This window comes from Vidua chalybeata, chromosome 9, assembly GCF_026979565.1.
Source record: "Vidua chalybeata isolate OUT-0048 chromosome 9, bVidCha1 merged haplotype, whole genome shotgun sequence".
Lineage (NCBI taxonomy): Eukaryota > Metazoa > Chordata > Aves > Passeriformes > Viduidae > Vidua > Vidua chalybeata.
In genome coordinates, this window is record NC_071538.1 from 19,918,593 (window position 1) to 19,937,826 (window position 19,234).

Genomic DNA, 19,234 nt, shown 5'->3' on the forward strand with positions numbered 1-19,234 from the left:
CTGAAAGTTTTGCTGCTCCCATTTATTTGTTCTAAACATCAGTTCAGACTCTTCCTTTATTTCCTACTTCTAAAAATCATTTCTTGCTGACGGGCAACACCCCAGAGACCGCTTCCCTGCCTTCAAAATCCCACGTTTCGATGGAACGCTGCTGAAGCATAACTTCATGCTGCTGCAGTCAGGTACAATGGTGCGTCCTGGCATTCACTTTGCACATCACAGAAAAGTACATTAGCTAATCTCACACAGTTTTAGTACTGATAACACTAAGTGCTTGTCTGCAGAAATGCTACTCCATATTATAATCTAAATCTGAGGCAAGGAGGCCTCTAACGGAAGCTCTCCTCCTCTAGACAGGAATACTAGTGTTAGAAAACTAAGTCAATACTTAAATAACAATTCAATGTTCCCTGAGAAACAGGTCATCTTATTTTTATTTAAACACTAGATTTCCAGGAGTACACCCCTGACTACTGAAAGAGGTTTGGATTTTTTTTAATTTACTTTTTTGAAATCCTTTATGGTATACCAAAAGACAAATCCTACCTTCTAAGATGCCTCTCTTCACACAAGTACATTCAGATCACTTGTAAAGCTTTCTCTTGATTTCAGCTAGGGCCACTGCTCTCTCCAGGAGACTGCCATTCCTGTAAACAAGTTCTATAAATTACACAAATACTTACTAGCTGTTAGTTTCACAGTCTCCTTATATCCACTGTCTGCTTGCCTCCAGGTGGGACCGTTTGAGCTTTTAGGTGAAGGGACTGATCCTAGTTGAGTAGAGTGCATAAGATGCAGAATACCTGCAGTGTGTAGAGCTGATACTAACAGCTTCAGATGCTTCCAGAAGATTTCTTCACTTGTCTTGACAGGTTCCAAAAAGCAAGTTTGGTGCCTGGGTCATCTTCAGTCCTGCGAAACTTCAAGACCCGGCACTTACAGAAAGTAATTCCTTTCCAATTCCAATTACTTTCCAGTTCGGGAAATTTCTCAGGGCTTCTTGTCAGGGCACGCTAGTCTTTTATGATTTCCAGCCTGCAATGCTGCTCCTTTCTATTTCATCTTGACTTGATGTCATTAGTCTTCTTTCACAGAAACCTGAGCATTCTTTTCCTAATTTATCTAGATGGTACTCTGACAGCAGCTTCTTTGATCAAGACTTTGCCATTTATGTCTCTTCTCCCGTTAATCATTCTCTCAAATGAGACTTGTAGTAAAAAATAATTAAATCAAGTCTGACTGCCTTCAAATTTCTTGGCTTTCTGGGATTCTGGGTGCTCACTTAGGCCAGGCCCTTTGGAGACACTGTGCTTTCTCTGGTATATTTGGGCTATTTTCTTTTACTAGAAGGTCAAAACAGGTTTTACCATTGGTGAAACTAAAGAGACATTTACAGGATGCAGCTGTGACATCCAGACACTTAGCTGTTTGATAGTTCTCCTGGAAAGAATCCACCATTTTCTATTAAAAAAAAAAAAAAATCTGGAGACAAAGTTGCCACACAATAATACTTCCTATCTTTGCTACTTGGAAAACAAGAATTCCCTATTATGCAAAATGTCTATGCTGAACTCCAGGTTCCCAGCTGTTCTCTTTCCTTCAAATATTGATTTTCAGTCTCTTAATATCTGCAGAGAAAAAAAAGTAAAGGGCTAATGATTTGTTCAAAAGTGAGATTTTTAAAAATCTTTATAAAAATGTGGCCTACACTTTATCGGCCACATGTTTTGTGAGGTCTGATTCTGAATGAAAATCTCCATTTGTACAATGCTTCAGGATCTCTTCTCAGCAAGATGGCCCATCTCCTGCTGGTCACACTTGTTCTCGCTTGCAAGCTGAATTCCAAGTCCAAGGCATCTGTGGCCTGGTTCCTAGAAGGATAAAGGGTCAACCATGACCAACATCCTCATTTCTCTGGCCAATGCAAGTGTATTAAGAGTACAGCTTATTTGTGAGACAAAACTTCCATCAACCTGAGATGATAAAATAAACTGCCCCAGGGGAATAATAAATATCACAATATTTAGCACCTTCCTCATCAATGATAAGCACATTTCCTTATGACTTTGCTGTCATAAGCATGGATATAAGTATGAGCCTAAACTTAAACAAGAACTGTTACTGACAACCTTCTTCCAGTTTGACAAAAAATAGGAAAAAAAAATGACACAATATTTGACGTGCAGTCACATTATTTGGTTCAAGGCCAGAAGGTGTTGAGGTTTTACAGTGCTCAACATATTTTAGGAATCTGTGTATGTGTGTGTATATAAAATAATTGCAATACACCATACAGATCTACATAGATATGGAACAAGGTTAAAAACAAACAAACAAACAAACAAACCATCCAACATTAAGACTTTTTTGACATCTATGACAAACCAGCATTTATGCTTAAGCCAGAAATGGTCATCTAGCTTTGTCAGACACCACTGGTTTTTACAAGAAATAGTCTGATAAAGTCAAGGCAAATCATCATCCGGTTTCCTGTAGTACAAATGGCTGCATATAATGCGTGTTCTTGCTATTAAGTATAAAGCATTACAAGACTGAAATGTTCTGTATCTCATCTCAAATTTTCAAACAATCCAATATCCAGTCTATGTATAGATATATTCTTGCTGTTTAATCTCTTAAAAATCAATCAATATTAATGTGTCTGCTTTAAACTTTTAAGGTCATTGTCTCCCTTCTGACATTTTTAACTACATCAACATCACATTATATCATTATAGACTCATGAAGCAATGTACTTTTACATTTTTGCAAGATAATGTCTCTTTTGTGTTTCAGTTTTTATCATAATATAAATCTTGAAATGTAATTTGCATATCTTTTGTTTAGCGAAGGAGACCCCCATTTAAGACTATGTAATTTTAATACATAGACTTAAAAGTGGATGACTTTTTAAAGGAAATGCACCAAAATATTCCAATTTATTCTTCAACTGAAGTGGCTGTTCCATCAGTAAATTAGTAAATTCCCTTAATAATACATTTGCTAACAATTATGGTCTGCCTTCCTTGGGCTCACTTGACTGTAGGGTTGCCATCTGTTGAGAAGTCCATTCATGGATTTAAAGGGTTATTTCTAGGCTTTTACTTTAAACATTGAAAAATTTTACTTTAAACATTGAAAAAGACATCTTTGCTCTTCAGCCTTCCCTCTACTTGTCCTGTCTTTCCTGTCCTCTGTTGATCTCCTTTCCCACCCTGCTAAGAGCACCAGTGTACTCCCAGCACTGAACTGTCCCTCTGCACCAGCAGCCACATCCCAGCAAAGGCTTTCAGGCACATTCAGTTCCCAGGATGTCTGGCCCATTTGTAGTGCCCAAGGTGTGCAAGTGGAGAGGAGGGAGGACACTTACAGACAGGAACAGACAGAAATGAACAGGCTCAACCAAGAAATTCAAAAGCAGCCATGAAGGAAACAAAATCAAGACAATGAATGGGAAAGGGATGGTAGGAGCTCTGGCTCTGGATAGATGGATATTTCATGAATTCCTTCAATAAATAGGGAACCTCTAGGGAAATTCAACACCTGGCAATCTTAGTGGATAGTGGTGCTGCAAAGAGAGCATAATGTTCACCCCTCTGGTAAATTCAAGCAATTAAACCCCCTTAAAAAAAAGGCCCTCTTAGGCTTTCTGCCCAGTAAACTCACAGCGAAAAGCAGCTTTAATAAATGTTATAAATCTCACCTCTGAGCCAACAGGAAATTCAAATGTTTTGCATGTGCAGGAGCCAGGGAGATGCTGAAACAAAAGGTAAATGTGGATATTAGAATAGATTATGCCCATACTAAGACTGGACAGCAGTAGATGCATGAGACTCAGAGATGACAGGTTTTTTAAAAGCATCCTTTCTAGTGCCATCTTTGACCATTTATGTTTCTGTTATACCACAACTCTCCTTTCTTTGTGAGTGGACAAATTTGTTTAGTGATGAGTTTGCTGGTTCAATGAATTCAAGATTACTCCTTACCATAAAACATTATTGGAAAGCAGTTTTGAGTTTCAATGTTTTAGACATAAACCTAAATAAAGAAATGGCAACAAATAGCTGTGGTTTCTAAAATGAAAATATCAAAGAAAAGAGACTGCAGAGAATTTTTGATCAACACCTTGACAAGGGGTGTTAGTTTTAATAAACAGTAAGAATTTTAGGCCATTATTAAGTATGAGATGCAGTCTCAGCTGTGTTTCTAATTTCCTTTCTCGCCTTTACTGCTGCTGTATAAAGCTCTGTAGTGACGAAAAATATTTATTGAAAAAATCTGAGCACACCATTCCGGTTTATGTTACTTCACCTGCCAATGAGAAATATTTGCCTCTTTGCCCTACCTGATGCCAAGAGCTGCAGGTACATTCTGTATATGGGAAAAATCACTGGACAGAGATGCACTTGTAGAAGTGAATAAGAATTTCTTTATTGAGTCAGAAAACTAAATGATCATGGTACACAGTTCCTTTTGATTGTTGCTCTTTTAAAGCCATAGATAAACACAGCCAGATCTTTGTGCACATTTTTAGAAGTGAATTTAAGTATATAAAAACAATGCATATCTTATGAGAAGGAGGTTTTATGAAAGTTTTCTGTGAAGATGTTGTCTACCAAGCTATAAATACTTTACTTTTTGTCTACCACACACTATGGGCTTATGAAAGCACAGAACACCATGAAATTATGATGAAGAAATAGGGAAGGAGAGACAGAAAGTTTGATAGAAATAAGCCATATTTGCTGCTTGATTTTTTCATAGTCAGGACAAAGGCCTGTTCATTCTTCCACTCTTAGTTTTTGGGGCAGGTGGGCAGAGAGGGTTGTTATGAGAGAAATCTCTTCAGAAATCTCTTCATCACCCTCAAAAAAAAAAAAAAGCTGGGAATTAATTACTTTATTGCAAGAGGGAAACAATTGTCTCTGTTATAATGACTCCATCTCTGGCTTTCCACCTATAGTATTTTTCCTTAGGGGATTATCAAGATTATTAGTAATTATTGCTAGTAAGCCATTATGATGAATAATAGTAATTACAATATAATTTAAGGACCCTAGTCATAATCACTGTGGAAGACTTATGAGCATAGTGAAGGCCAAGGCTTTGCACATGCCTGAAAATGAACAAATATAGAGCTATACTCCAGGGAGCACAACACTCAAAGCCTTTCACCCCTAAATGGCCAATGGCAGCATCAAACCCAGCACTTGTCCACAGACAAATGACTGACAATTTTTAACAACCTTTTTTTACTCTTATAAGACAACAAAGTGAAAACAGGAGGATTGGTGGAACCACATAATCCCATCTCTAGCTCCAAAGTGTTCTGGTTGTGTGACATTTCTGTTTACAGTAAACAGAAAGAGCAGCACAGATCCAAACACCAAGTGGATCAAGAACATAGAGAACATTCAGCCATGAGGGATATTCCATAGAAGGGCAACAAGTTTTTGTCCAATCCAGTTTGCTTGTTCTGTGTCCCTTATTCGACAGAATTCTAGTTTTTCCTTTAACAGAGAGCAAAGCCCTGCCTGCTATGAGTTAATGTCTAACATATGCTCAGAGTGAACACACCCTAATTTTCCCACTTTTTACATTTCTTTTTATGGTTTTCTCTCAGGAACACATGCCCTCCCTTCTCCTTTTGCATCAGTTCTAAATCCTTGTCTATCTTGCTTTCCATCTTCAGAGTCATGACAGAACTCTTCTAAAAGTACTCTGCTGACAATTTCTGATCTGGTTTTCCACTAAGATAAGCAGAACTGCATTTATAACCTTTTAACTTCACATATAACTTCGTAACTTTAGTTTACAACTATATAAAATTTTGTAAGGTTTTATTTTTTAAGGATGGTGTTATCTTAACATAAGCTATGAAGTCACTTGATATATATATATAAATACATACACTATGTGAGCATATATACATATTAAATATGTATATCATTACACACGGACATATGCTTCTGACAAAACATGAAGAGAGGACTTTTCATGCTATAAAAAATGGTATTTGCAACTGCAATCCATATATTGCAAAGGGTATTAAAATGTGTATAGTTCTATTTCAAAGAAAAGCATTTTTCAATGTAACATGCTGCAGCTGTGTTTGTTAAGATTTCCTGATCATGGGGGTCACTGTAAGAAACACAGCACTACCTTGACAAAGGTGACCAGAAGCACTCTGCCCAGAAGTGCCCCTCCCCCTGCATTAGAGGAGGAATTGTAGGTCAGATGCTCACAGGCACATCCATCAAAACAAAAAAAAATAGTTTTGTAATACTATATTTAAGAACCTAAAATTGCTCCAAAACTTATAGAAGCTGGTTATCCAACCTCTTTATTACTCTGGCATTACACCTGCTTAATTTCTGGTTCAGTCCAGATGCAGCTGAATTTCAATATACAAATACTGGTTCTTGATTGTCAAGCCCCACATACCAGTTTACATGAATTTAACAACACTAGAGGCTTAAAAAGATGAGCATTCAGGGCTGGAAACATGTGACAACTGCTGGGTCAAAGCTTGCACAATGTACAGAGCAATAGCCAGTTAGGCCAGTTCTGTTATCTTGAGTACAGAATCTTTTCCAATGCCTCATTCTTAAAAATTAGGTAGGCCTGATAAGCCATATCTATTTGCATAGAAAAGTATCCTAAGTCTTTCATGTTGCCTAGGTTAAGCAAGTTTTAAATTAATACCACAAACAAGGTACTTAGTAAGGAGGGAAAAATGCACATCATGGGAAGCCCTATTGATTTCACCTACACAATTCTGGAGTTTCCTTTAGAGCTTTAGGGTTTTTAAATATACTTTCATGCAACATTTTTGCTTGTTAGCTCATTTTTTTCTCAAATTCAGATAAGATCTGCTTTGGATATGAATTTCTGTATGACAATATTTTTAAAGTTTTCAATTTTGACTCATGGCATTTATCAAGCTATTATACACTCCCGTTCTTGGGTGAAATTTAAAGGTACCTCTCATGACTTTCAAGCAGTGTGTTCCCCAAAAGAAGAAAGGAAGTGTAAAAATATAATTGTTGAGATTAAGCCTCAAATTTGCTTTAACATTTGCTCATTTTTAAGAACTGATGCACTCTCAGTGCCCTAGCTTTACATCAGCCCTGAAACAGACATAAGACACATTCTTTACTTTATTGCTGCATGAGACCCTTTCTACATTAAACATTTTAGCTTAGTCCTTAAGCAATAAGTTAGGCAGAGGGAGTGTGACAGACAAGTTGCTATTTCAGACTTGAAACAGCACCTGGAGGGCCAAGACCTTTCCCACTTTAATAGTAGACAGAGAATCATGGCAGTGATCAGGGTCATATGGTGGGTGAGGAAGTCACTGATACTGGAGGATCAGATGTCACTGTGACAGCTGTAATAACCAGGGCTTACTTCCTTCAGCTAAAAAATATCCACAGAATATGGTGAATACACTGCTGCAATATGTACCTCTTCTACCTTTGTGTCATGCTATAAACATTTAACTCCTGAAGGCTCACGGCGCAAGAACAGAGCAACTAACCCTCGCAAGACATTATAAGGGAGATATGACAGAAAAAGAGAGTTTTTTTAAATCTTGAAAATTCAGCAGAAAAGTTATTATTTGCTTGTTATTGACAATTCATTCCTCTGAGATAAAAGAACTTAGTTACTAGAGTATTCCAAGGAGACAGCTGGCAGAGATGAACAGAACAGCATTCAATTGCAGCAAGTGAACATCATAAAACAGGCACCACTGGATTAAAAAGTAACCTTAAACTGTTTAGTATACACAAAGGCAGCCTAGTCAAAACACTTCAACAATGATTTAAAATCGCAAGTTAGAGGCCAGTTTCAACCTTCAGGGAAGCCTTCTCTATTCAAAAGGAGCTTAACTAATCATAACTTTCATTACTTATCAGAACTCGATGCAGTGTGTCACAGCATGATAACTGAGCTCTGGAAATGTAACAAAAGATGTCTTTTTACAAAAATAATGGTGAGATTAAACCCCAAATGTTAATCTTTGAACTTGGTTGGGAAATAACATCCTGTTAGTCATTAAGTGTTTCCATTAGCATGTAGGGAGTCTTAGGCAGGCAGCTCCTGCTTGTGTTAGTTACTATGATGTGGAGGGCAGCACGTGTACGAGGAAATGAGCAGATTTCTGAAACCTGGTCCCAGGATGCTACACAAAGTGCATCACCAGGAAACAGGACAGGCAGTATCAGACACACTGCATTTCTGCAGACAGCTAGCTATGGAAATAGTAAGTATACCTGAAAAATAATATTACTTTCAGTTCATCTAATCGCTCAGTATTAACAGCCTAGTGTTTAAGAAAGCATGTGGTACATATTTTCTAACATGATAAAAACTCTAAGCTTTAAGAAAGCTTCAGAGTTAGAGTTAAATGGAGCCCAAAAAGGACTAGATTTCTATCTGTGTTTTCTTCAGTGTAGTTCCAGATGCATTAAGATCTCAGCAGAGACCTGCAAATATTATGAACGGCTTTCTTTTATCTTCTGAAAAAAAAGAGGGGAAAACAGTATGAAAGAATGAAACTGCGCCAAACACTACAAGAAAGGCTTAATAAATAGAGCCCAGGGTCACAATGTTGCTCTTATTTGCCCTGAAATATATCACTGAAGTTCTGTATATTCATATTTGTTTACATTATAAATGTACTAAATGAGCTAATTATAGTGATCATAATTTACAATTAAAAACAAACAGTTAGAAATTTCAAAGGCTTTCAATATCTTTTCTTTAATCATTCACCCAGGCTCGAAATATGCATTTTTTAGATTAAAGCATTAAAGTTGCTAATTATATTCTCAGAACTAACAATTATTTCTTTACCCTTTTACTACCTTCTTCTGGCAACAAAAAAATGTCAGCACTGATTTAATTTTTTGTTATTACCGGATTAAAAGAAGTTTCTAAAATGCAATTAAATGTGCCCTATAGCTATAGTAACTTTTCTATCAGCATCCAAAGCCTCTTCAGTAAAACAACAGCATAAAAAAAATTATTCAGACTTTCTAGACATACTTTTTTCTCCTTTTATAACACATTCCTTTGGTGATTATCTCCAATGACAACTCAACCATCTTAATGAGACTCTGTGCAAATCCAGATCTTGGTAAAAGGGAAAAATGAAATTTAAAAAGGCTGTTAAGTGTGCAAAACCCTGCACATGTCAAGCACTGGTTCTTTACCTTTAGAAGCTTGGTTCAAGTTCACCCTGAGGCCCTAAGTGAAAAGTTCAATAGCCTCAACTATTTCCCTACCTGAAATATCACAAAATCAATTACTTTATGATGGTACATTTAGTAACCTATGCTCAGACAGAATCAAGTTTTTTCCCATTGGGAATTCACCAATTACCTTCTCAGTAAATTATCCTCAGATAAAACAGAAGTTCCTGCTATCAGCAGGAGTTTCTCCTTTTACTGCCTCTCTTGTTTAGTAGTCAGGCTGGTTTGGAACAGTGCTGCTGTGCTCAGCCCATGCACCATTAGCTGCTGTGTGACCACAGTGATCCATGGTGACAGGACACCAAAACATGATTCAGTGCCCACATTTGTACAGGTTTGGAAAAGAAGAATAGTCACTGCAAGCAACCAAAGAAAAATTGTAGCAAGGAACATCATTGAAATTCTACAGTTCCTCAAGGACTTGGCTTCCTCTGGAGAACCTGGAATGGTAAGGCCCTGCCTTTAAGTTTCACAGTTGTGAACATGATTTTCTAACTGCTATCAACAGCATCCTTGGCCCAGGCTTCAAGAACACACTGATCCACCTCATTAGTAGCTCTCCCAAATTTACATCTTGTGTACTTTTATAACAGCTTGTTGTTGGACTGGATATATTTATGTTAATTACTTAATATTGTTTCCAATTTAAAGACATACTTTTCACATAAGTGAATACCAGTCTGAATAATAAATACAAGTCACCAAGAGGTTTAGATATGGAATATGCATTCTGTATGCTGCTTTTTAAGTCAAGCTCCAATCATTGCAAAGGACCATTCCAGCCCCTGCAGTGGTCTGTCCAAACTAAGCTCATTTAGCTCAGTCTAATTCTCAGCAGTCAGAATTTTGCTTCATAAAACTGCCAGCAACAAAATTAATGCTAACCAGTATCCTCTGTCAGAATTGGCTGATGGCACACACATTCATTGTCTCTGAAAGGGATTATTCAGTCCTAGCACCAAGTAAATCAACAGTGATACTGTCCCCATTGTAGTAATTTTGTGGAATCTATTCTGCTTTAAACAGACATTTTCCAGATTAAAATATTGAGAGAAAGAGACATAGAGAGCTGACAATCAAACAGAATTTTGATCTTATTCTCCCTAGAGTAGAAAAGTCTAGATATGAGCAGTGAAAATGATGGCAGCCTAAAGGAAAATCCCAATGTGCAAAGATTAAAGAGATGGAGACTGCCCAAATAAAGAATGGTGTAATATACAGAGGCCACATAATGAATGATAGAAAAACAAGAAGTTAAAATTCCTATTTACCCTTACACATAATACAGGGACATAAGGACATGAAATGTCACTGAGAGAACATAAATTTAAAAAAGAGTTTTACTCATGCTGACTTCTTATCACTGTTCAGCAAATTTACACTTTCCCCGCTATAAAATGGAGATAGTACTCTTTCTTCCCAAACACAGAAAAGCTTGTTGGGGAAAAATTCATATAATTCTGTAATGAAGAATGCCATTGAAAATAGTAAAAAGAAATTAATTATTTCAAGTGCAGTGCAGGTTTGGATTGCATTAGCTGGCACAGTGGACAATAAATAAGGTCTAAGACTAGAGACTAGGCAATGAAGTTAAAAAAAATATTCAACACCTTCCTTGTTCCCTGCAAATCATCACCCTCTTGTGCAAAATGAGGCAAAACTAATTAGTGATTTGTAAATAAGGATGCTACCCTAACACATAGCTGAAAGAAGCTGATTTAGGATTCTAGGGCCATCTTTGTAATTCCAAGTACTTGATCTTGCAATCTAATTGACTTGTGTTTTTTAATACAAAGTTACAAACAAGTTATCATTTCTACAAAAATAACTAGATTATTAAGTTGATTGTTTGCAAAATAAGTATGAAATGTTTGAATTGCTTCTCTAGAGAGATGCTAAAGATTTCATTTGTAGTCTTTGATTCTGTGAGCATTTAGTGACTTTCTCATAGGAATACTGCATTGCTAAGGAGCATTTAAATTCCTCTGTAAATGTTACACTCTTCTACTGAACTTTAGCAAGAAACCTGCTCAAAGCTCATGCTTAGACTTCTGCATCTTTCCAAGCACACTCTTTCTTCATCAAGACCAGAAATATGCTCACCAAAATGGCGATGAAGAACAGCTGGACAATTCAGAATTTCCTAAGTGCAGTACCTAATGTACCTGTTCCATTTAAGGAGGCCTCTGGACAGTCAAGAAAAAATGTTGATGGAAGTATTTTGCAGACTGAATAAACTGTCTCAAAATAAAATAAAGGAGTAAATATATCAAAAGTTTTAATACATATTTTTATTTAATGTATAGTCCTGATCAAAGGGGACTTACAGCAGACTATTAAAGCTGATTTTTCTTTTAGAGCACAGCTGGTATAACACACTACATGCTCTTTTGTAACAGTGCAGTAGGAATATTTCTGGATATGTAGATGGATTTGAAAATATAAAAACTCATGGTAAAATTTTGGATGACATGGCTCCAAGTTCCTCTGGTAGGCTGGATAAGATGAACTCAGATGTGTCAGAAGCACCAAAGTATGAGATGCTGCATCTAACAGAAGGGAAGATAAGGTATCAGGAAAAATTTCTTTACTCCAGCCATTGTTAACCATCAGTCTGTCCAGGGAAGTGTTGAGTCACCACCCCTGGAGGTATTTTAAAAACACGTAAATATTATATTTAGGGACATGCCTTAGTGGGAGACTTGGCAATGTTGGGTTTACTGTTGGATTCAATGATCTTTAAGGGTCTTTTCTGACCCAGATTATTCTGTGATTCTATACATTGTGTTACAGACTTACCACGAAGAAAAATGGCATGGCATGGAATAAGTTTCTCTCTAGTTGTTTTGCAAATCTGTAGGATAAATACCAGCCTGTGTTTAAATTCTTCTGTGTAAGAATGTTTGGAATTCTTTTTAACATTTTGCATGAACAAAGATTAAAGGGGCTGGATAATGCAAATACTGATGTCCTTAACTTTCTGTGGATTGATGGGTTGTACAATGTGTTCACTCTGCCACATTCAGGTCAAAGATGCACCAGCTGAGTTCTTTACATGTAGCACTATCTTGGCAGACACCTTGCAAATGCCAGCAGACACAGCCTTACAGAAACAGGGGACTGCTTGAAGAAGAATCCAGCTGGGGCATTTGCTCAGCATCAGATGCGCAGACATGGCGCTGAGGGATGTGGTTCAGTGGGGACTCGGCAGGGTGCGCTTTACAGTTGGACTTAAAAACCTTAAGGGTCTTTTCCAACCCAAATGATTCTATGATTCTACGTTGTCCTGGGACGTTGAACTGTTACCTTAGGACAGTCAAGCAGCCCTTTAATCACCCCTTCTGAGCTTCATCCGTACCTTGGGATGAACTAGAAAGTACTTCAATCCACTGACCCTAGAGAGACATATGTGTCTACTAGAGCAAGTCACTCTTGCTGCTGATCAGCTGTGGGGAATGCAGACTGTCCACTGACTGGATCAAGTCAGTAAATGTTGGGAAGGAATCATAGAATCATCAAATGGTTTGGGTTGGAAGAGATCTTAAAGATCATGTAATTCCAGCCGCCTGCCATGGGCAGGGACACCTTTCACGAGACCAGGTTGCTCAGAGACCCATCCAACATGGCCTTCCAGGGCCATGAACACTTCCAGGGATGGGGCATCCACAGCTCCTCTAGGCAACTGGAGGGAATGTGCAACTGGCAGATCCTTACCCACTGAGGGTAAGAGGGGTGCCACTTGTGTTGTAGGCAAATTGTCCAGCCATGTCCTACTGACCAAATCTTACTGACATCATGTGTGGGTTCAAGACAGCATTCAAAATTACTCTTATTCTCCATATTCATTGGAATTACTCAATTCAGGCTGAATCTGGACACTTAAACTGTATCACACAGGTACACTTTCTGAATAAAGGATTAAGAAACTAAGAAATTTTCAAACTACACACAAAACTTTCCTGCATGGTACACTATTCTGTTGTTACAATCTTCAGAAGATAATATCCACCTAGTCCAACAGCTGACACAAAGCAATGAAACCGATCATGTCACAAGGATGCTAAGATAACTAGATAAGCAACTAGTAAGGAAATTTTAGTAAGACGTTTCCCAGGTCTCCTGTCTACATTGGATATCAGGCTTTATCTAGAGTTAAAGAGGCAAAAATCCATTACAGAGAAAGTTCATAGCATAATTAGAAAACAATCAACACTTTTTCTAATGCTGATTTCTTCTTCACTTTAAACTGCTTCATTGACTTTAATTAAACTTGCCCTGGGTTATGAAGCTAGCAAGCTGCAAAAACATTTGAAAATTAAATAAAATAAAAACATCTTTCTTGTCTGCAGGGTTTTTGCTTAGCTTTACCACACTTCAGACTTAGAGGAATTTTGAATTATTAGAAATGCTGTATGTGACAATGTGGCACTGCAAACTGTTGGTTTTGCTCTTGAATTAAGATGACCTCCCACTCCATAGTAAGAATCAAAACATTAAATTGTTGAGATTATCTTCAACACTCTTCATCATAGAATTCCTCTGCTGGTTCCTCAGAAATGGTGTGATGCTGTCACCACTTACATCAGCCCTACTCCCAGTTTTGTCTAAGGCCAATGGAAAGGAATATTGCATATTTAGAATACAGGCAATTTTCATGCCAATAGCTCAGGCCAAGGTTAAAAGTACATGACACAGACTTTGGAGGAATAAAGAGATGGCCTGTGTCCTGCCCCAGCTCATGAGAATATGACCAAAATTACCAAGAATGAGAGTGAATGGAATAACTTATAAAATATAATCCTTGAGAGAAAAGAAGGCGGGAACAATCATATCAAATATACTCCAGCCTGGAGTCATCTAGTTTCAATAGATGTGACCCTCACTTTATCAGAATTCTAAATAAAAAAAATTCTGGTCAAAGATGGGCCTGGTAAAGAATTAGGAAGGCTCAGGTCTGAATTAATTTTACAGTTTGGTCTGCCTCTATTTTGAGTTCCTCTCTTTTTATCCTCTGAAGAACTTCCTAGAGAAAATTGAAAAGGGTTCAATACCTGAACTTTTTATCTCTAGAAAAAGCAAAAATATATTTTGGAAAAATTCCAAGTTTTGCTAAGAAAGCAGCAATTACTTGCAACTGCGTGCATGTCTTGGTGAAGTACCATAGAGTACTGTAGAGTATTGTAGTTTAATCTGGGGTTCAAAAGACTTTAATTCAATTTTTGAACAGCTTTTCTATTTCTTTTTTTTTTTTTCCCAGACATCCACACATGTCTGAAAAAACAGAATTTCTATGCATAAGAATGCTATTATCCTCTACTATCTTAAGATATTACCTAGATATCCTCACTAAACTCCAAAGAAAGATCTTCATAAAAGTCAGTGGTACCAGGATCAACCATATATATCTGTAAATTTAACATATATAAGTCGTCTACAACAGAATACCTAAAAAATACATTAATTGCCATTTATTATATCTCGAATATGCACATAACATTGATGAAATGGGAAGAGTTTTCCAAACTGGTAAAGACAGGCAGTACAAGCAATCTATAATAAGATACAACTCTACTTATGTCCACTCAAGCTGTTTAATACCACAACAGAATTACTCCATGGTTTATGGACATTCTCCTTCACCAGAGTCTTTGAGAACTTTCCATTAACTTCAATAAATGCCAAAACAGGCCCAAGAGCAGGAAATGAAGAAATATACTGTACCCAAATGAAATCATTGTGGGAATTTAGGTAGGCAGAATGTAATTATTCACACTTGAATCCGGATAGAGCACTAGGCTTATATCCCCATTCTGGCATACATATGAGATATACAATAATCAGGAGGAGCAGGGCTGCTGGCTTTCCTCTCAGTCAAAAGAAAAGAATAAAGGAGGAGAATGATCAGTTCACTTGATGCTGAGTAAAAAGAAGGAGTGACATTTATTGCATCACATGCAAGACTTGCCAAGAAACAAAATGCATTAAGTAAATAACCACATTTGAAAAACTAGAAATTTGGTTCTCTGCTGGAGCAAATTGAAATGCATGATTTTCTTTCTTTTGTGTTTAGTCATAGGGAAAAATCTTAGGAAATTAGTGTCTTTGCAAAATACTGATACTTATAATTTCTACATTCATTGATATAGGTGAGGACACCAAGAAGCACTGAGAAAAATAATGGATTCTCTTGCAAATGCACTGGATTGTAAAATAACAAAAAGTTCCAAAACTTGGAATAGAACTGCATTACATTATAGCAATGTGGATCCATTTCTGAGGTGGAACATGACAGCTTTTTAACTTTCTACAACAATATGAGACAGAAGAATACTATATTCAGTTGATACGCAGGGTGATTTATGGAGACAGAATGTAATAATATAAATTGAGTTTCAGAAAGACACTGTGACTAATCTTACAAAAAATGCTACAGGATGTTTAATAATCCTGGTGGGTCAGAAGTTGTTCCTCAAAAAATTCTCTTAAGACTGATTGTTATTAAAGTATGTACTGCATTTGGTTCATTTTTCATTTAACTATGTAGTCTAAAACTGCTGTCAAGTGAAAATATTTGAGTTGTAATTGGATACCGATACAAATGGAATAGAGCCACCAAACCTCAATGAAAATTACAATCATAGAATACTTAAGGTAGTAAATGCCCTTTGAAGAGCCATAAGACAAGCATCTGTCCACATCTTTTGAGGTCTCCCTAGCGGTACCCATGGGTGTTTATTGTCCCATTAATCAAAGACAAAGGAGCAGGAATGAGGCGACACACTACATAGAGCTCCTTCTCTGCATTCACTGTGTAAGCCTTCTCCATCACCTCCCTTCAGCATTTAAGGCTGTGGTAATTATGATGCTTATGAGTAGCAATTGAGAAGACTGAAGTGAGCAGAGAGAATGGGAAAACATAACATATATAGCTGAGGGGCTTGATTCAAACGTCTTAGAAATTAGCTGAAGTCTGTGTTTTTACTTCCAGGGCCCCTGTGTTAGTCCTAGTGGAGAAGCAGAGCTGTTTTCACAGTGGTCTCTCCCTGTCTGCAGGGAGGCTGACACTGCAAATGCTGGGAGCTCTGCTGTGAGCCAGCATGGTTACACAAGGAGATGAGGAAGAAACAGACGCCGTTCCATGGGCCTGACGTACACCAACACCACAGCCCGCAGCACGCCCGCCAAGGCCTCGGCGGGACGGCAGCGAGGCGGCCCCATGGGCTGGCAGGGCCTGGCCCGGAGACCAGGGGCCGCGGGCACCTGCTGAGGCACAGGGCTGGGGCTGGGCTGGGGCTGGGGCTGGGCTGGGGCTGGGGCTGGGGCTGGGGCTGGGGCTGGGGCTGGGGCTGGGGCTGGGCTGGGGCTGGGGCTGGGCTGGGGCTGGGGCTGGGGCTGGGCTGGGCTGGGCTGGGGCTGGGGCTGGGGCTGGGCTGGGGCTGGGGCTGGGGCTGGGGCTGGGGCTGGGGCTGGGCTGGGGCTGGGGCTGGGCTGGGCTGGGGCTGGGCTGGGGCTGGGGCTGGGCTGGACAGGCAGGGCTGGGGCTGGGGCTGGGCCTGGGCTGGGGCTGGGCTGGGCAGGGCCAGGGAGCCCTGAGGCTGCTGAGGCCGGCTGGTGCCATCAGGGCCTCAATTCATAAAAAGAATATGAAAATAAAAGTACCTCAAACAAATCTTACACTAGTTTTGTTTCATAGGGCTTCATTTCTTTCCACTGTGTATTTCCCCCTCCATTTTCTTTATGATTTAAAATCTACTTAGCCATAGCTTTCAGCACTGCGTGCAGCTCTTTTCAGTTCACCCTTGTTAATGAGAACAAATGAAAAAGTACATTTGTGCATTTTCACAGGCTATCCAAATGGGCTGAAATCCACTTATATGGATCCTTTCCTTGGCTACACAAAAAAATATTTCTGTAACTGGAAAATTTGCTCCACCTAAAAGTTTGGCCAACTTTTCATCCTAGATTTTGAGCTTCCTATAATGCCATAAAGTTTTTGTTAACCAGCCCACAAGCTCCTTAAAGAACATTTCTCAGACAGTACATAGCAAGATGTTTAATGTATGCAGTATGTCAGGTTTGGTCCCAATATCTCTCTTACAGCTCCCAGCCTTTTCCACCACACAATACACTATGTGGCAGAGACCACCCAGCAATTTTTTTTCACTGTATTTCATATTACCTCCTTGTTAAGTTTAGTTGTAGACTTCAACTCCATAAGGTAAAATATTCCTAGATACTTAATAGCCTGTGGTTTTCAATCTATATTTAAACCCTGCCTTATCCACTGATTGTACAATATGTTCAGGGACATAAACTCCAACTTACCTCAGTTGATTTGGCATTCAGACACGCTTGCAAAATTTTCAGCTAGCATCTATAGATTTTTTATGTTCTAGGAGCTGAAATAAAAATACCATTTATACCGTGTGATACTTATTAGAGATGAATGAACAATGCATAGCAAATAACTTAGAGAACTATTGTTTACTAAATATCCATAAGCAGATCTCTTATAATGATTTTATTATTTCTTTGAATTTATTCAACATTCTCCAATTCTTACACTTTTTATTCATTGCTTTTCAACTTAGATATTTCAAATGTTCAGTAGTCATTAGCCAATCTGTATAGTATCGCTCTGATGAATATGTGTGAGTGGTGATTTTTAAAGTTTTTGCTAGCAAAATTTGAGTATATAACTCTGGTGATATTTGTCTTGGCTTTGATAAAACATCTTTGCAGTGACTTCTGAGGTAGTTACAACCACACTTGCATGTACCAACGCAGCAGAACTGGAAGCAGCATGGCACCATCAGCACAGTGCTGTCCCTGATTAATTACCACCATCAAGATGGAGGATATATAAACTCAGGTTTATCAGGGTGGCTCTCTTGTTTTCAGAATCCATGCTAGAAACCTCCTATGATCAGCCACACTTCCTGTAGATGTATTATCCCTCCTGGAATTAGCTTGATATTATTTGTGTTGTACTCTTACATCCAGCTCTGTGGTAAAGGCCCCATGTTTTCTGGCTACCAGTGTAACCTTCCAAGTCAGCTCTTTTAGAGCTTTTCTCCTTCATAAACTTAAAAAAAGAAAGTCAATATGAACATGAACTTTCTTACTCTTCCGGGACAAAATTTAAATACACATCACTCACAAGACTGGGGATGGTATTATACAAAAGTTACCTATATCTGTGAAACAGTTTTCTTAGAATTATCCTTCCTGTGTTAGAGGGATCATTAAGTAATATGACCAGAAATAGGCTTGGTACTCAATTAAATTCATTTATATAAGGAATACATTGTATATCATAATTTATTATGCACAGAGCTACCAGTGCTAACAGAGATGAAAAAGAACCAGAAGAAGGTTGTTAGTTGATTGTTAATGCACTTAAGTGTCAACAGGTGTGATCAACTGGAAAGAGGCAGGTGTTACCAATGCATTGGCGCTGTCATAGAAGGATGTTCTGCAGAAGCCTTAAATGTAAACTTAAAATTGACAAGCTGTTGAAATCCTCTATCAGCCACCACCTTACAAGTATTCCACATCTGACATAAGGCTGGAAATGTGCCAGAAAAAAAGCCTAGTACTTAAATATGTGGATACTAAAACATTTGAACTTAATTCTGACATCTGCACATATAGGTTTTTATGTTCCATAAAGATGTCATCTTCAAGGGAAGCATCAAACCCTATTTCTGTCCCCTGTAGATTCTCACTTGTAGACACTCATTTGGAGTTTCAACTGAACACAGCACCATCAGATAGCTGTCCAGCTAAACTACTTTATTTGTATCTCCATGATACAGTTCTTAGCAATGAAGATTTAAGATCATCTAAAAGACTAAGAATGAAATTTCTTCATTTTGGGACCATATAAGTTAATGAGAAAAAAATACAATGTGAATACTTAAACAGAAAAAAAAAACATATTGAAAATGGGCAATCTAAACAAAAATTCTGGAACA

General features: G+C 38.1%; 1 long non-coding RNA gene across 1 annotated transcript in view; it reads right to left on the reverse strand.

Moving 5' to 3' along the window:
- LOC128792463 (uncharacterized) overlaps positions 1-19,234 on the reverse strand; it is a 361,852-nt gene that overhangs the window by 261,634 nt on the left and 80,984 nt on the right. The window contains exons 6-7 of the long non-coding RNA XR_008432418.1: positions 3,704-3,757; positions 684-1,871 (exon numbers count right to left, since the gene is read on the reverse strand). This is a non-coding gene — a long non-coding RNA (uncharacterized LOC128792463). The remainder of the gene's footprint in view (positions 1-683; positions 1,872-3,703; positions 3,758-19,234) is intronic.